Here is a 17,406-nt window from a genome sequence, read left to right as displayed (position 1 = left end):
ATGCATGGGAAAAGGTGTTTTTTGGTAAACCCCCAGTTCTTATGTTTTGGTTTCGCAAGGTCAGAATCAAAACCATGCTCTATTTGGGTTTCATTGGGTTTGGATTGATGTTTTCATTGGAAACAGTGATTGAGCCTATACATTCTTACACAAGTAATCCTAGGAAGGGCATAGTACTTCTAAGTAATACAGAGAGACATTTGATTAAAGGAAGACAATACCATTATTAATTCATTGCAACTACAGAGAAGAGGGGAACAACAGAACCCAAGTGCCCTCTGGTTGCTGATAAACAAGGCAAAGGCTATGCAGCTGATTACTGCAGGACTAGCAGCACTGTTTAGAGAGCATTATCTTGTCTGCAGCTGCGAGTCCCATTTTCTAGGTATGAAGGCACTGCGTTAACACAGATGATTTATCACCTGAGTAAAAAAGAACATTTTCATTACTTCCTGAAGGGTCCAGTAATTAACCATTTATTTTATCTAAAGAGGCAAGGAAAAACAAGAGAAACTGCCTCTCTCTCTCTCTCTCTCTCTCTCACATATACACACACACACACACTCCACCAGCAGTTGCAGCAGTACAAGCTGAGACAGAATGATTTCAGCCAGGCTCACACATGCACAAGCATTAAAGCTTATTAGGGTAACAGAATAACCTTAATGGGCAGCTAATTACTATAATGAATTGATTCTTAAGACATTCATTAGGCCTTTCCCACCTATGCAAAAATGACCTTTATGTATTTGAAAAAACAGTTACATACAAATCAATGCAATATAAATTATATATACGGGTGTGAGTGAGAGAAACATAAGAACACACTCCAGCAGCTCGATTATCCTGTCAATTGCTCCCATATAACTGTTAATGAAGTCAATGGAGGTGCAGGGGCACAACCCCTCTGAAAATCTGGTCCTAGGTATCTAAAATTGGGCATCCAAAAATTGAAGCTTGCAATATTTGGCTATTCATTTTTAGGGTGGATTTTCAGAAGTGATCAGTACTGGCCTAACTCTGCTCCACTTACCATGGACTGCAACTGGAGCAGAATTAGGCCAGTGCTGAGTGCTTTTAAAAATCTCACCCTAAATGCGGAAGTTATGACTATATTAGGGCTACTCTATCAGGACTGGGCAATATTTGTTATCTGATTGCTAGAATGACTACTGCCATTCTCTAATAACATGATTTCCTGCACTTAAACACTGGAACCACAGCCAGAGTAGAGATCCCATTTGCTATATAAATGCTGAAATTACTGAAGTTCTCCAACACTGGAGTTAAATGTTGGAATTAGAGTGGAAAATCAAGGAATTTCCTCTCTAAATACCATCTCAATAGCACTTACAAAATTCCCCAGTGTTATAGGTATCTCACGCTGGCCTTTGTATCATACTGCAGAGATGAGCAGGGGTAGGTGGAGTATGGTAGAACATGGAATCAACCTTCCCCTTCTCTTTGGTCAAAAGACAATAACAGAAAATGTGGAAATAGCAGAGGTGCTTAATGACTTCTTTGTTTCGGTTTTCACCAGGAAGGTTGGTGGCGATTGGATGTCTAACATAGTGAATGCCAGTGAAAATGAGGTAGGATCAGAGTCTAAAATAGGGAAAGAACAACTCAAAAATTACTTAGACAAGTTAGATGTCTTCAAATCACCAGGGCCTGATGAAATGCATCCTAGAATACTCAAGGAGCTGACTGAGGAGATATCTGAGCCATTAGAAATTATATTTGAAAAATCATGGAAGACGGGAGACATTCCAGGAGACTGGAAAAGGGCAAATATAGTGTCCATCTATTTAAAAAAAAAGGGAAATAAGGACAACCCGGGGAATTACAGACCAATCAGCTTAACTTCTGTACCCGGAAAGATAATGGAGCAAATAATTAAGCAATCAATTTGCAAACATCTAAAAGATAATGAGGTGATAGGTAACAGTCAGCATGGATTTGTCAAGAACAAATTGTGTCAAACCAACCTGATAGCTTTCTTTGACAGGGTAACAAGTATTGTAGATGGGGGGAAGCAGTAGATGTGGTATATCTTGACTTTAGTAAGGCTTTTGATACTGTCTTGCATGACTTTCTCGTAGACAAATTAGGGAAATACAATCTAGATGGAGCTACTATAAGGTGGGTGCATAACTGGTTGAAAATTATTCCCAGAGAGTAATCATCAGTGGTTCACAGTCGTGCTGGAAGTGCATAACTAGTGGGGTCCCGCAGGGATCAGTTCTGGGTCCGGTTCTGGTCAATATTTTTTTATTTATTTATTTTATCTTCATCAATGATTTAGATAATGGCATAGAGAGTACACTTATAAAGTTTGTGGACGATATCAAGCTTGGAGGGATTGCAAGTGCTTTGGAGGATAGGATTAAAATTCAAAATGATCTAGACAAACTGGAGAAATGGTCTGAAGTAAATAGGATGAAATTCAATAAGGATAAATGAAAGTACTCTACTTAGGAAGAAACAAACAGTTGCACACATACAAAATGGGAAATGACTGACTAGGAAGGAGTACTGCAGAAAGGGATCTGGGGGTCAGAGTGGATCACAAACTAAATATGAGTCAACAGTGTAACGCTGTGGCAAAAAAAGCAAACATCATTCTGGGATGTATTAGCAGGAGTATTGTAAGCAAGACATGAGAAATAATTCTTCCACTCTACTCTGTGCTGATTAGGCCTCAACTGAAGTATTGTGTCCAGTTCTGGGCACCACATTTCAGGAAAGATGTGGACAAATTGGAGAAATTCCAGAAAAGAGCAAGAAAAATGATTAAAGGTCTAGGAAACATGACCTATGAGGGAAGATTGAAAAAATTGGGTTTGTTTAGTCTGGAGAAGAAAAGACTAAAAGGGGACATGATAACAGTTTTCAAGTATATAAAAGGTTGTTACAAGGAGGAGGGAGAAAAATTGTTCTTCTTAACCTCTGAGGATAGGATAAGAAACAATGGGCTTAAATTGCAGTAAGGGCAGTTTAGGTTGGACATTAGGAAAAACTTCCTAATTGTCAGAATGGCTAAGCACTGGAATAAATTGCCTAGGGAGGCTGTGGAATCTCCGTTATTGGGGATTTTTAAGATCAGGTTGGACAAACATCTGTCAGGAATGGTCTAGATAAAATTTAGTCCTGCCTTGCATTCAGGGGACTGGACTAGATGACCTCTTGAGGTCCATTACCGCTTTATGATTCTATGAAAACATTTTCATCTGAACAGTTTTCTGTCAAAAATGCTGCTTTTGTAAAAATCAATACATTTCACAGGAGCATGTCAACTTCAACACATTTTTTTCAATGGAAAGAAGTCAAAACCTTTTGTTTTGACAATGATGAAATGCTTCATTTTGATAGTATAGCACAGGCCACAGAACTTTCCTGAAAAAATTTCTAGAGCATATTTCATGCCCCAACCCCCTACCCCAACCTTGATCCCTGTCCTGTCCTCCGAACCCCTCGATCCCAGCCTGGAGCACCCTCCTGCACCCCAAACCCCTCATCCCCAGCCCCCCTGAGCCTGCCCCCCCAACTGGAGGCCTCAACCCCCCGCATCCCAACCCCCTGCCCCAGCATGGAATCCCCTCCCACGCCCTGAACTCCTCATTTCCAACCCCACCCCAGAGCCTGCACCCCCAGCCAGAGCCATCACCCCTTCGTGCCCCAACCCCCTGCCCCAGTCCTGATCCCCCTCCTGCCTTCCAAACCCCTCAGTCTCAGCCTGAAGCACCCTTGTACACTCCAAATCCCTAATCCCCCGCCCCACCCCAGAGCCCACACCTCCAGGCAGAGCCCTCACCCCCTCCTACACCCCAACCCCAATTTCATGAGCATTCATGGCCTGCCATACAATTTCTATACCCAGCCATACAATTTCCATACCCAGATGTGGCCCTCAGGCCAAAAAGTTTGCCCACCCCTGACCTAGATTTAAAAATGGCCAGTGATGGAAAATTCACAATGACCCTCAATAAGTTGTTCCAATGGTTAATTACCCTCACTGTTAAAAATGTACATCTTATTTCCAGTCTGAATTTGTCTAGCTTCAACTTGCAGCCATTGGATCATGTTATACCATATTCTGCTAGACTGAAGAGCCCATTATCAAGTATTTGTTCCCCATTTGAGTATTTATAGATTATAATGAAGTCACCGCTTAACCTTCTCTTTGTTAAGCTAAATAGATTGATCTTCTTGAGTCTATCACTATAAGGCAGGTTTTCTAATCCTTTATCATTCTCGCAGCTCTTCTCTGAACCCTCTCCAATTTATCAACATCTGTCTTGAATTGTGGACACCAGAACTGGACACTGTATTCCCAGCAGCGGTTGAACCAGTGTCAAATACAGAGGTAAAATAATTGCTCTACTCCTACTCAAGATTTCCCTGTTTATGCATCCAAGGTTTGCATTAGCCCTTTGGCCACAGCATTGCACTGGGAGTTTATGTTCACTGATTATCCACCATGACCCCCAAATCTTTTTCAGAGTTGCTACTGCACAGGATAGAGTCCCCCATCTTGTAAATATGGTCTTCATTCTTTGTTACTAGTTGTATACATTTAGCTGTATTCAAACGCACATTGTTTGCTTGCACCTCACTTATCAATTGATTCAAATCACACTGAGTCAAGTGACCTGTCCTCCTCATTATTTACTACTATCCCAATTTTTGTGTCATCTACAAATGCTGTTTTTATGTTTTCTTCCAGGTGACTGATAAAAATGTTAAATAGTGCAGGGCCAAGAACAGACTCCTTCGGATCCCACTAGAAACACACTCACGTGGTGATGATTTGTCATTTACAGTTACATTTTGAGACTTATCAGTTAGCCAGCTTTTAGTCCATTTAATGTGTTTCATGTTAATTTGATCATCCTAGTTTTTAATCAAACACCTTACAGATGTCTATGTATACGACATAAATACTATTATCTTTATCAACCAACTTTATAATCTCAAAGTTAAATTGACAGGATCCATCTTCTATCAGCCCATGTTGATTGTCATGAATGATATTATCCTCCTTCAATTCTTTATTAACCAAGTCCTGTACCAGCCCCTCCAACACAAAACACTTTGAAGGTCCCAAAATCAATTTTGGGGGGAATTAGTTTTGCAGGAAATGTCAGCATTTCATTTCAAATTGGAACAAAACCAAATTTTAGAATGTTGGAATTGCTTGCAGAATGGAAATTCCAGTTCCCAATCAACTCTAATGACAACACTGAAATGGCCCGTGATGGGTTTCTAGTTTTGCAAAATCAACTCTTCTCCCCAGATTTCGGCCTAAAACAGGGAATATGTGCTATTTTAAGTTTTCCATTATTTGGGGCCAAAATATCTTGACAATAGCAGATCATTTGAGACTTTAGTGAGTTCTGTAACACGATTAGAAAAAGCCTCCTCCAACTCCACACACTCTTTCCATTTGATTTGACATTAATGCATTTGATCAGGTCCTGGATGTATTTTATTTAAAAACTGTTAATTAATTATCTTGAGTTTATCTCAGACATACATGGATCTATCTGACAATATGTAGCCACTACAAACAAGCATCACAGATGTTGCATCTCTAATTATAATAGACTGTTGTGATTTTTTTTTAAGAGATATAGACAAATACAATCAAAGAGATCAAGAGACGAATGTTAACAGGCGGGGACTTGTTAAATGCGATGTTATGTACAAACGCATGTTATAATTTTAAGGTTACTAATTCACTATTTTCACTGCTATTTGATGAGCAGAAGGATGAATGATTCTGCTATTCAAGGTCAAAATCTTTAGAAGCCTGAAGAGCCAGGGTAGGCAACCTATGGCATGCATGCCAAAGGCGGCACGTGAGCTTATTTTCAGTGGCACTCACTCTGCTCGGGTCCTAGCCACCAGTCCGGGGGGCTCTGCATTTTAATTTAATTTTAAATGAAGCTTCTTAAACATTTTAAAAACCTTATTTACTTTACATACAACAATAGTTTAGTTATATATTATAGACTTATAGAAAGATACCTTCTAAAAACGTTAAAATGTATTACTGGCACACAAAACCTTAAATTAGAGTGAATAAATTAAGACTTGGCACAGGTTCTGAAAGGTTGCCGACCCCTGCTGTAGAGAGTCTGATAAAGTCATTTCTACTTCTCTTCCCTCCTCAAGTGTTGGGAGCAGACATCAGATAAAAATAATCGCTTGCTTATGGGTTGGATTAAAGGCCTGGACATCATTCTGCACCTCCGATAATTACCTGGAATTAATGCAACTCCTGCAGATACACCAGTTCATCCTGCATTGACACATACTCTTACACAGATACATATCTTACAGCAAGAAATTGTGAAGGGCTAGGTGAGGATAACAGTGGATTATGTTTTCACACCTGGAGAGCTGGGTGGATCTGTCTTAGGTTACAGCCCAGAGAAAACGAGATGCACAGTCTGCTTCAACCACCTCCATACACATCACAAAATCACAATGCAGTTTGAGAATCACCATCTGTCTCTTCTTAGGAGAAGTCCAGCTCTGGAATAGAAGGGAGGAAGCAGGACAGGACTGTTTGAAGTCCACTGGCAAAGTGTTATAGAAAAGTTTGTAAAGGCAGCATTTGTCTTTGCTATGTCTGACACAGGCCAGTTCTGCCATTATAACCACTATATTCACTCCCAAATTTAGATTTTGCACATAGTTTACTCATGTGAGTAACTACTTGCATCTAGTTATGCTGGCTCCACCTGTCTTTCATCCATCCATCCATCCATCCAAACCCACATAACTTTCCAGATGAAAACTGTTTGCTGCTGCATCTAACTGGGAGAGCTCAGGCTTAAGCCTGCCAAAAACCATATTTACTGCCTTTTGAATAAACTTATTTTCAGCCAATCAGATGGTGCCCAGGCCTGAATGGCAAACCTTTTATTAATACAGATGACAGTGGAAGTGGTGAAAATTGCTTCCTGGGAACAGATAATCTCCTTTATTCCACTGAAGACAATATAACCATCCTCAATAGTTTGCATTTTAAACTTTGGAGAATTTATTTTTTTTTAAATTTTAAGCCACTGGCTTGTTCCCAACCAGCCACAGAAATTGCTTTTGCAGCAGTGTGTTCTCTTAATATGTTCTATGGACTCCATGTGCTGTCATCTGGGGTCTGTCCATGGTCAGTGAGGTAAGCAAAGCTTTGCAAATGTGAGAGAGGTGGAAAAACCCAGAGGGACTGTACAATATGGCTGTAAACAGGAGACATTTTGTGTGTTCTGACTCTGATTAAAGCTAGCACTCAAAGAGCCAGATTTTTTGTTGGGCTGTGGCCCTCAAGCCTGAGAACTGATGTGCATGTGGCTATTGCAAAACCCGCAAAGGGTTATCCCGTCAAGGTGGCTGTGACTGGAGTAGTCTAAACAAATTCTGTATTTCTGGGAAGTAGCACTCCATGGGTCATAAAGCCAGCAATGTGGCTACTGTAGAATGCATAGCATGCCAGTTCTCCAAATACAGTGACAAAGTGTTAGGAGAACTATTTTTATAAATGATTCCAGTAGGAGGCCTAACCATGTATTAATACTGTTAGCTGCCTCAGCTTTGGGAGTACTGGGAACTGGCCGTGTACTGAAGATGCATCTGGTGCAATCAATCATTTTAAATAAAATAAAATTGTTATTCTCATGATCTTTAGCTTTTGCACCATTGTCAGGTTTCAATTAGGGATAGGAAAATTGGTGAAGAAAAAAACCCCAAACCAGCAACTGACCAGTGATGTGTTGCTAGAATGTTAACAGTAGATTCCTTTCTGCTCCCAGTGGGGTGGTTTGTGCCAACAAGTGCACTAGGAAGCAGTATCCCAGGACAGGAGGCACTGCTGTTCTACCGTGTCCTTGCACAGGAGCCATAAGGAGCAGAAGGCTTCTTGCATTCTCTCCTCCGTTCACCCATCCTTCTACCTGACACAATTTGGCCCCAGGCGCATAAAGTCTGCACAGCTGAAATTTTCACACAACCTCTTAAGATCTCTTGGGACACTCAAAATTTCATGGTGTAGAGCACATCACAGCTGTATCTTATTTTCCTCTCCTCATTCTCTTGATTAGTGCTGGGAATCAGAGAATCTGGAGAAGTGGACACTCCAAAGCAAAAGGAATTAATGTTAAGCAGCTTTGCAACCGGAACAGACTTTTCTATTATACTAGAGCTGGTTGCCAGTTTAACATCTTATGTTTTAAAAATTCTAAAGTGAAGTGAAGGGTTTGTATAAGGAAATGGGTTGACCCAGGAGAACAAAATCTCTAATTTATCTACCGGAGAGGTAGAGCAAGGACCAACAGCAGTGCAAGTTTGTTCACACCAGCCAAATGTGCCTAAGTCAATCAAGTCTAGAGGAACCTCTCTGATGGATGAGAGAGTAGTTTTGTCTCTGTGTTCAGTCAGTCCTGGACACAAGAAGAGGGAGAAGGGACAACACGGCACCAAACAGTTGGCTTGATGCGACAACTGACTGAGTCTTGAGATTATTTAAATTTGTTCCCATCCTATCTCTCTAAACATTTTTAGTGCACACATGTCTAGATCAAAAAAGGCATAAGATATACTTTTACCACAGCATCTGGCTGCTTGGGAACTTCACTGGCCATCTTGATGGCTTTCACCTCTGTCTGAAATGTGGTTACTGGTTAGACTGAAGAAGCTGTCTGAATTGCTTTGCTCTTCTACAGTGCACTTTCTCTTGACTCATAAAATCCATACACTGGTGATAGCTGAAAGATGGTGCTTTCCCTGTCTATACATTATAGGGAGAATTGCTTGCATCTGTGGTCACATCCTACTTGTACATGATGTTCCTTTGTAAATCTAGAGTAATAGCCACAAACCCTCTGATGCACAGTGAAATCATATATCTGTCATTTGCAGTCTTCATCTTTTTTTAAAAAATGAATGAGAAAGCAATTAGATGCGTCTCTCTTTTTCCTTGGCAAGTAAAAATCAAAGATGTAAATACTTAGCTGTTGAAAGCAAGGAGGCATCTGTTACGAAGTAAAATCCCTAGGGATGGCAGTGTTGGCACAAGTGGTTTTGTGGCTTTCTGTTTCACACGCAAATCAATATGATTCACTTTTAGGGCTTGACCCCTTCTCCTCCCATAGGCAAAACTCCCATTGACTTCAGTGGGAATTTTATCTATGACGAGTGAGAAGTGAGGTCATGTAGGAACCAGTACATTGGTAGGTCAGGAAAAGAGCTAATATAAAACTAGTGACATTAGGATCATTAATAATACAAGGTAACAACTAATTGATTCTCAGGGAGGAAGATCAAGCCCAATAGCATATCAGTCACTGTCTCTCTCTTTCTCCACACAATCAATATGTATCAGTCATCTAGTTTTCTAACAAAGCTGTATTTTGCATGTCTGTGCCTATCGGCCTGTCTATATCTGTAATAGGCCAGCTTTTACTGAATCATGTAGTGATCAGGGATCAAAATGAAAGTAAAGGTTTTGCACTTACTGTTCCAGCTGTTTGTTGATTGATGAAGAGTTGGGGAGTGGGGCAAAAGTTTGAAGGATGGCTACACTCTGCTAGATACTCTTCTCCTCAAAAACAAACACAGAGAAGACAAACCAGCAAGCTTCCAACCACAGTAGGTTTCCTAATGGATTTTCTATGGGACCAACCAAGTCAATATTAACCTGCCACTCCTCTCACCAGATGAAAATGTTATAAAGAAACAAGAGTACAGAATTTCATTCCCTTATGTAGGTTATTCCCATTTAAGAAATATTTAAACAATTCCATACAAAGTCATGTATGGGAGTAAGGCTTTTCACTTTCAGTAAACTTCGGGGGAGGGTTCCCCTTAAAAGATAAATACTTCTAAAGTTTGATAGATTTTATAATGGGCTCATCCTGCCAGAGTGCAGTCCTTGTCTTTTGTGAAATTACCTTCTGCATTTCAGGGTGCAGGCAGCATAGCATTGTCTCCTATAAGGATTGCTGTACACTTTCCGCATTTAATAAAGCCACAGCTGGACCTTCTGCACTGCCATTTATATTTAATCCCCCCCTCCCTTGTAGTTAATACTATAAAACTATTTCTAATACCACTTCATAACAAACACTTAGACCCTGGCAGTCCAGACTGTATCTACATAGACGAACAAGAGTTCTACATGCTTGGCTTCAAGTTTTCACCAGAAAATCACTCACATAGGTTTTGCCTTTATCACCAATACCACTGACTTGGGGGAGAAGCCAACCCTCGGCATAGAGAATGTAGTTGTGGCTGATATAGTTTTTCCTACTCACATCTTCCAGAGCTTAAGCAATATGAATTGCGTGCACTTTGGATGACTTTGACAAATCAGTAGATGAGTGCTGTTGTGCCCCAGGATTAAATGAAAAACTTTTGAATTGTTGGTTGCCAGCATATAACCTCACTTGTCCCATGATCCAATGAAGTCAATGGAAAGCCTGCTATTGATTTCAATGGGTTTTGGATCAGGCCCCTGAACTTTCAGGTCATTTTATTCATTGTATATTGAAATAGATGTGGGTAAATAACTTTAATTGAACTAAAAAAAAAAAAAAAAAAAAGTGTTAAACCCAGACCAAGTATTCAGTATTTTGTATTGACCAGATTATAACACCAAGGAACAAAACCTTAACTGAACTATTAGATCCCTTTTTATGAGTATATTCCTTCTCCATAAACTGCACTGCTGTACAGATGATAAACTGGGAACTCTTTTGTTACATACTTAAAAGAAGTGATAATAAAACCCCTGAGACTACCAGCTGGCTGTCAAATCTAAATACTCAAAAATCACATGATTCTATGTTGCCAAACTTAGACCAGATCTTGTTCTCGTTGGAGTCAATGGGATTTTTGCCAAGGATTTCCCTGGGAGCAGGACCAGCTCTTCAGATTGTAAACTCTTGAGGGCAAAGATCTTGTCTCTGTATTTGTGTCTGTAAATTGCCATGGACACCTATGCACTGTAGATGGGGCAGGGCACCAGGAGCCCATGTGATGGAGTGGCAGAGCTATGCCTGAATGCCAATGAGCTTTGCATGGGACTACAGTATGGATGCATGCTGAACTTCTTGGAAGAGAATGAGAGCAAGGGTGGTGCTGGAGGATCTGCTGCTAAGTAGAAGAGGGTAGGATGGAGGGATGTTCTAGGGTCTTGGAGCCTACTCCAGCCAATAGGTTTGAATAGCAGCAGTAGAGTGTCTTTATTCCTGCCTGAGGGAAAAACTCCTTCCTTTTGCCCTAGTGGAGATCCCCAGGGATGAAGAACAACATAGGGTAGATTAGAGTATATTTACGAAAAGTCCAGTGTAGCCCTTGATGGTATAATTCACAAAACTACAGAAAAAGCTCATTTTTTAAAAACCGTTAGCCCGGCAGTAGACCTTATAAGGACCTGTCCACATGACTATTCATGATCATTTAGAATTCTGCAGATAACTCCTAGGGCTATTTTCCCCCCTTCTTTGTGCAACATGTTTTGTCTGATAATCTTGGAGTTTGGCTGAAAAAAGATAACCCCTCCCATGTAAATGAACTTTGATAGGCTAAACACACTGGAGCTGCAGAAAACCAAAAAACCAAGCAAGTCAACATGTTTTAGTTAACCAGCACTACAGACTTTCTTATCATCATAGGGAACCAGTCTCAGGTGAGGCCTCTAAGTGGTATTGTAATACAAATAATACATAATTATAAATCTGCTAGTAATCTCTACAGGGACGTGGGGGTAAGGTGACACTACTAAAAGATGCTACATGTTACATGCTAATTGTTCTACATAGTGGTGGAATCCACCAGCCCAAATCCCACTCCTTCCCTGGCCTGCCCTATTTCCATGGTATAAAGGGTGGTAAGTGGGGGAGCCCCTGCCTAGTGGTTACAGACTCTGGCTGCAGCCCTGCCTAATGGTAACAATCTATGGTCGCAGCCCTGCCTAGCTAGACAAATCCTCCCACTCCATCGGATTCCGACCAAGGGACCCTCTTGAGCACCATAAGGAAAGCATCCACTATCTGTGGGCCAGCTAAACACTCTCCCTTCTGTCTCTTCCTACCGCTTCATCCCTCCTCGGGGTGCATTGTGGCTTGCAACCTGGCCCACAGGCCTCTGCAGGCTAGGTGTTCCTGGTCTGTGCAGCAGTCCTTCTCCTGGGGATATCCTCCTGGCATAGTCCATTTGTAACAGTGAGTGCATATCTGTCCCTCTCCACCCATCACTGTGCTGAGGAGACTCCTTTTTAAGCCCCTCCTCCAACTTGCATGCCCAGCAAGACTTCTGGGGTGGGGTTTCCTGGGTCCAGGGTTGTCCCTGCACCCCTATTTCTCCAGTGAGGAGTTTACCTACCCCATCACAAACACCCCTTGCAGTCACTCATCCTGCAAAAAGAAATCTGCATTCTGGTGATTGTTTCCCAGCCTATGGAGCACCTGGAAGCCATAAGATTCCAAGACCAAATACCACCTCATAATCTGGGAGTCTTTCATGGAATTTTGGCAGCAGAGAGGTACATGATCAATTATCAAGAGGAGGGGGTTTCCCAGTAGGAAATATTGCAATGCTTCTCTGGTCCACTTCACCACTAAGTCTTCTTTCTCTATAGTCTAGTATGCCTTTTATGGAAAAATAGTTTCCAGCTGATGTAGCGTATTGGATGCTCTTCCCCATTAAAGTCTTGGGATAGCACCTCTCCTAGCTCCACATCTGAAGCATCAGTGTGGATTATGAACTGTCTTGTGAAGTCAAGGTAGAAGAAGACTGGTGCTTTGCTCAGAAGACCTTTCAAGGTCCTGAAGGTTTTGTCACAGACCTTGGGTGATGCTATTGGGGCTAGAGTTCTGCAATAAGTCAGTGAGGGGTACAGCTATCGTGGTAAAGCTGGTTATGAATCATCTATAATAGCCAACCAGACCCAAAAATTGTCTAACTTGTTTCTTTGCCAACAGAATAGGTCTGGACCTTCCAACAAGTGATATAAGTTTGCCCCTTCTGACAGTATATCCCAGGTATGTTGTCTCATGAAACCCCAACTGGCACTTGACTGGATTCACCGTGAAGCTGGCTTCATCAAGGGCATGTAGGACCAGATATATATTTGAGGTGTTTCTCCCACTCAGCACTGTAAACTACTATATTGCCTAGATAGGCTGCCACATTCTGGATGTGTGGTTGCAGGACTATGCCCATCAGCCATTGGAAGGTGGTCGCAGTACCAAGAAGGCTGAAGGGCATGGTCTTAAAATAAAACAGGTCAAAATGTGTTGCAAAGACTGTTTTTCTCAAGATCCCTCTGTTAAGGGGATCTGCTAGTAGCCCTTGGTCATATCTAAGTTCGAGATATACTTTACGACCCCCAATTGATGGCTCAAAAAATTCATTGATTCAGGGGATGTATATGTGTTCCCTCTTGGTGGCAGGCAACCCTTCAACATTCAGCTGGAGGACCTTAAGTGATGGGCCTATGACTAGAAAATCATGGTCCTGAACCTGTTTGACCGGTTGACTGAGATTCATGGTAATTCTCAAATTTGATCTGCTATTTGGGTCTCACAAAGTTGTTTATGCAGATGACATATGCCTTGGCACTCAGTCACATTCCTTGAGAGTGTTCTCCCTTGAGCTCCAGCAACCAGCCAGCAACTGATCTGCTCAGGGCCCGCAGCTCCTTTTAACTGAGCCTGCTGGCTCTGATTAGCTGCTTCCCTGTAGCCTTTCTAGGCAGGGATGGAGGACTTTTACTGCTCCTTTTCTGGGGCGGGGTATGGTAAGACCACAAGCCTCCAGCAGGGGGCCTCAAAGGGCCTGGTACACCCCATCCCTCTTGTTCTGTTACTATTTCTTTGGGGAATCCCATCTTCACACTTCCATGATTTCCATTGCTATGGTTGCTGTGTTGGTTGTGCAAAGCGGAATTGCCTCAGAATAGTGTGTTGCATAATCCACGATCACCAGTATGTGTTGGTGTCCATTTGTCCTCATCTCTAGCTCTTCTATCAAATCCATGCTGATCCTCTCAAGGGGGGTGTCTACTTCCGGCATCAATATCAGGGCAGTCTTGGAGCTCTTTTGGGTCCTGCCAACTGACACTCCAAGCAGGACATGCAGTAATCCCTTACCTCTTTGAAGATCCCTGGCTGGATGGTAATTTTCTTAAGGATTTTTTCTCTTCACAGGTGGCCAGCACAGAGTACCAAATGTTACCAAGGTAACTCCCTCCAAAAGGGCCACAGTACAAGGAGTTGGGCCCAGACTTTGTTGGTCTGATGGTTATGTACCAACCATAGAGTTGTTTCTCTCTCAACTTGAAGTGTAGCCATTGTTCTAGCTTCTGTCAGTTGATTACTCCCCGTTAACAGTGGCCAGATATTTATATGCCTGGCCCAAGGTGAGGTTTCCCCAAGGCTGAAAGTAAAATGTATCTCTTCCCAGTACGGGGGGAGGGAGGGTTCCCTCGGGGGGGGGTCCCTCCCCCTCCCGCCAGAAGGGGCGGGGCCTCGGGCAGAAGGGGCAGGGTTGGGGGTCAGCACCTCCCAGCCAGCCCATCTGCACTCCAGTAGCCATTTAAAGGATCTGGGGCTCCGGCTGCTGCCCCGGGCCCTTTTAAATTACCGGCCCCGGGGCAACTGCTCCTTTTGCCCCCCACTGTCGATGGCCTGGGGAGGGGCAGGGAAAGGGGCAATGATGTTAAAACACAGCTGCGGCAGCACTTTAAGCAGGGTCCTTTGCTGCGGCAGTGCTTTAACGTTGCTGCCCCTTTTGCACCCCCTCCCATTGGCGGCCCTGCCACTAGGGACCCGACAAGGCCACTGATGGGGGGCACAAAAGGGGCAGCGATGTTAAAGTGCTGCCGCGGCAGTGCTTTGAAGTCAGCTGTACGGGCCGGTACCAGTGGCCACTTTTTACCGGTATGCTGTACTGGCCCGTACAACCTTACTTTCACCCCTGGGGTTCCCTATGAAATCCCTGTTTTGGATCAGCCATTCCACATTCAAGTGATTTTGAGTTTGCTAGCCCCTCAGGGGTCCTTCCACAGGTTGTGGAGTCTGCCTGTCTTCTCTCTCTCTTGTGTCAGGCAGCTTCATGGACGCAGCCTCTTCCCTGGCCCTGGAGACATGGTCAGCACCTCCAACTGGGTCATTCTTCTGCACCTGTAAGACTTTTCTAAAGCACTTCCAGTTGTAGCCCAGGATCACTGGGTAACCTAGAGAGGCATCCGTCCCCAAACAGAATCTCAGTGTGATTCCTCACTGTCACTTATATCTCCTTTGTGGGGTACAGGTGCACATCTTTGTGTTTACACCACAAGAAGATCATGTAGTTGGCATCCCATGGCCATTACAGCTTTTCCCTTATGAGGAGGTTATCAGGCTGCACCCTGAGTCTATTAAGCCCATCAGTTAGGACCCATAGACTCTCACTGAGACTATCATCTTGGCCAGACCCTGATTGCAGACTCTGAAAGCAGCTTCCAGGTTTGCCTGTACTATAATCCATAAAGAGGCAGTTGTGCTGAAAGTGCCCAGGCTTGAAGAAACTGCCTGCCAAAGGGGCAACCATCTGTCTTCCCTCCATTAGGGATATCAAGGCCAGAGGAGCCTTAGCTTCTTCAGTCCTTGGCTCCCTAGACCTCTTTGTCCTGTAGTGTTCTAGCTCAGCTTCAGTGTCTGCCACGGATGGAATTTGGGCCTCGCCACAGTGGAGTCTCCTGTGCCTCACTCCATCACACTCTGTCATCTACTTTCAGCAATGGCCTAGATTCAAGAACACTCCTTAGGAGTGTAGGGGATGCCCCGTCAACTGCCAGGTAATTTTCCATGAGCCCACTGCCTCCAACATCAATGTCTTCGCACCCACTCCCGTCCCTTGACCAGGAGAACCTGGATAAATGGCTAAAGCACAAAATCCTTTGCCACCTGCTCCCTAGTTCTCCCATCTAGGGTTAGTCAGTGCCAGCAATAATCCTTGAGACACTGGGCCACTACCTGAGGGCAGGCCCCCAGTGCATATTTTTTCTTCCAGAAGTGCTGGTACAGTATGTATCTGGGGAAACATTGAAAGAGTCTAAAATTCCTATCTTGACCTTATCGTAGTCTTGGGCATTCATGGAATCTAGCACCCTATCGGCTGCATAGGCCAGCCCCATCAAGTGTGGGGCCAAGATTGTGGCCCAATGATCGGGCAGCCATGCTGCCACAGTGGCCACACATTCAAATGTCATTATGAAGGCTTTTGGGTCATCCTTTGGGCTCATCTTTGTCAGATTGACTGGGACCCTGGGTTTGGGACCCTGGGTTTGGGACCCTGGGTTTAGGACCCTCCCAGAGGACCTTGGTCCCAGAATAGCAGCAGCTCCTAGGTGTTGTAGGAGCACCATCATTTGTTGTGACCAGGTGTTGCTGTTCTTCAAGTTGTGTGGTCAGCTTCAGAATGAAGCTGCTTTTGAGCTGCTTGCTGCTGGTGTTGGGAGGCCAGCTGTTGCAATAAATTGATTCAGTTGCTGTGGCAGCTGAGTTGCCTGTTGTTGTTGGCTCTCCCTTGAAACCCAGTCCAAGGGCCTCTGCAGGCTAGGGTGTCCTGACTTTGTGCAGCAGCCCTCCTCCTGGGGATATCCTCCTGGCATAGTTCCTCTGTAGCAGCAAGTGCAGGTCTGTCTCTCTCCACCTGCTATTTACTGTGTTGAAGAGACTCCCTTTTAAGCCCCTTCTCCAACTGAAATCCTGCTGGGGTGGGGCTTCCTGGGCTCAGAGTTGGTCCTGCACCCCATCTCTCCAATGGGGTTTATCTACCCTGACTCAAGGGCCACCTTCAGATTTACCTCTTAATGACTTTATATCCATACACACACCCCTACACACACAGTTGTACAGTTGTGGTCAAAACATAACACTTGTCATTAAATGAGCCTTGTGTTTAATATGTAACTCTGCCTGAGCCAGGTGAAATCTCATTTTACATTTCTAGTTCCCCGTAAAATTCACAGGTGAATGACAATGGCTATTTCTATGGAGTATTTATGATGCCTTTCAATATCAGCCTCAAACTTCTAATTATGCCCACCCGTGTCAGATCAGCAGTATTTTATTGTGACCATGCTCTATCCTGTAGTGAATAAGTTAGGCACTGAAAGTTGCTCATTCTTCATTAGAATTAAAAACAAAATGTTTGAGGGTCTGTCTGGAGAAGTAAAGTACTTGTCAAGGGGAGACATTAATAGCCAAGTGTCAGAATCCTTATTATTAATTAATGGAGATATCCCATCTCCTAGAACTAGAAGGGACCTTGAAAGGTCATCAAGTCTAGCCCCCTGCCTTCACTAGCAGGACCAAGTACTGATTTTTGCCCCAGATCCCTAAGTGGCCCCCACAA

Source organism: Trachemys scripta, chromosome 3 (assembly GCF_013100865.1).
Source record: "Trachemys scripta elegans isolate TJP31775 chromosome 3, CAS_Tse_1.0, whole genome shotgun sequence".
NCBI classification, from domain to species: domain Eukaryota; kingdom Metazoa; phylum Chordata; order Testudines; family Emydidae; genus Trachemys; species Trachemys scripta.
The sequence above is the reverse complement of the archived record's forward strand: the minus strand, read 5'-3'. Positions refer to the sequence as shown.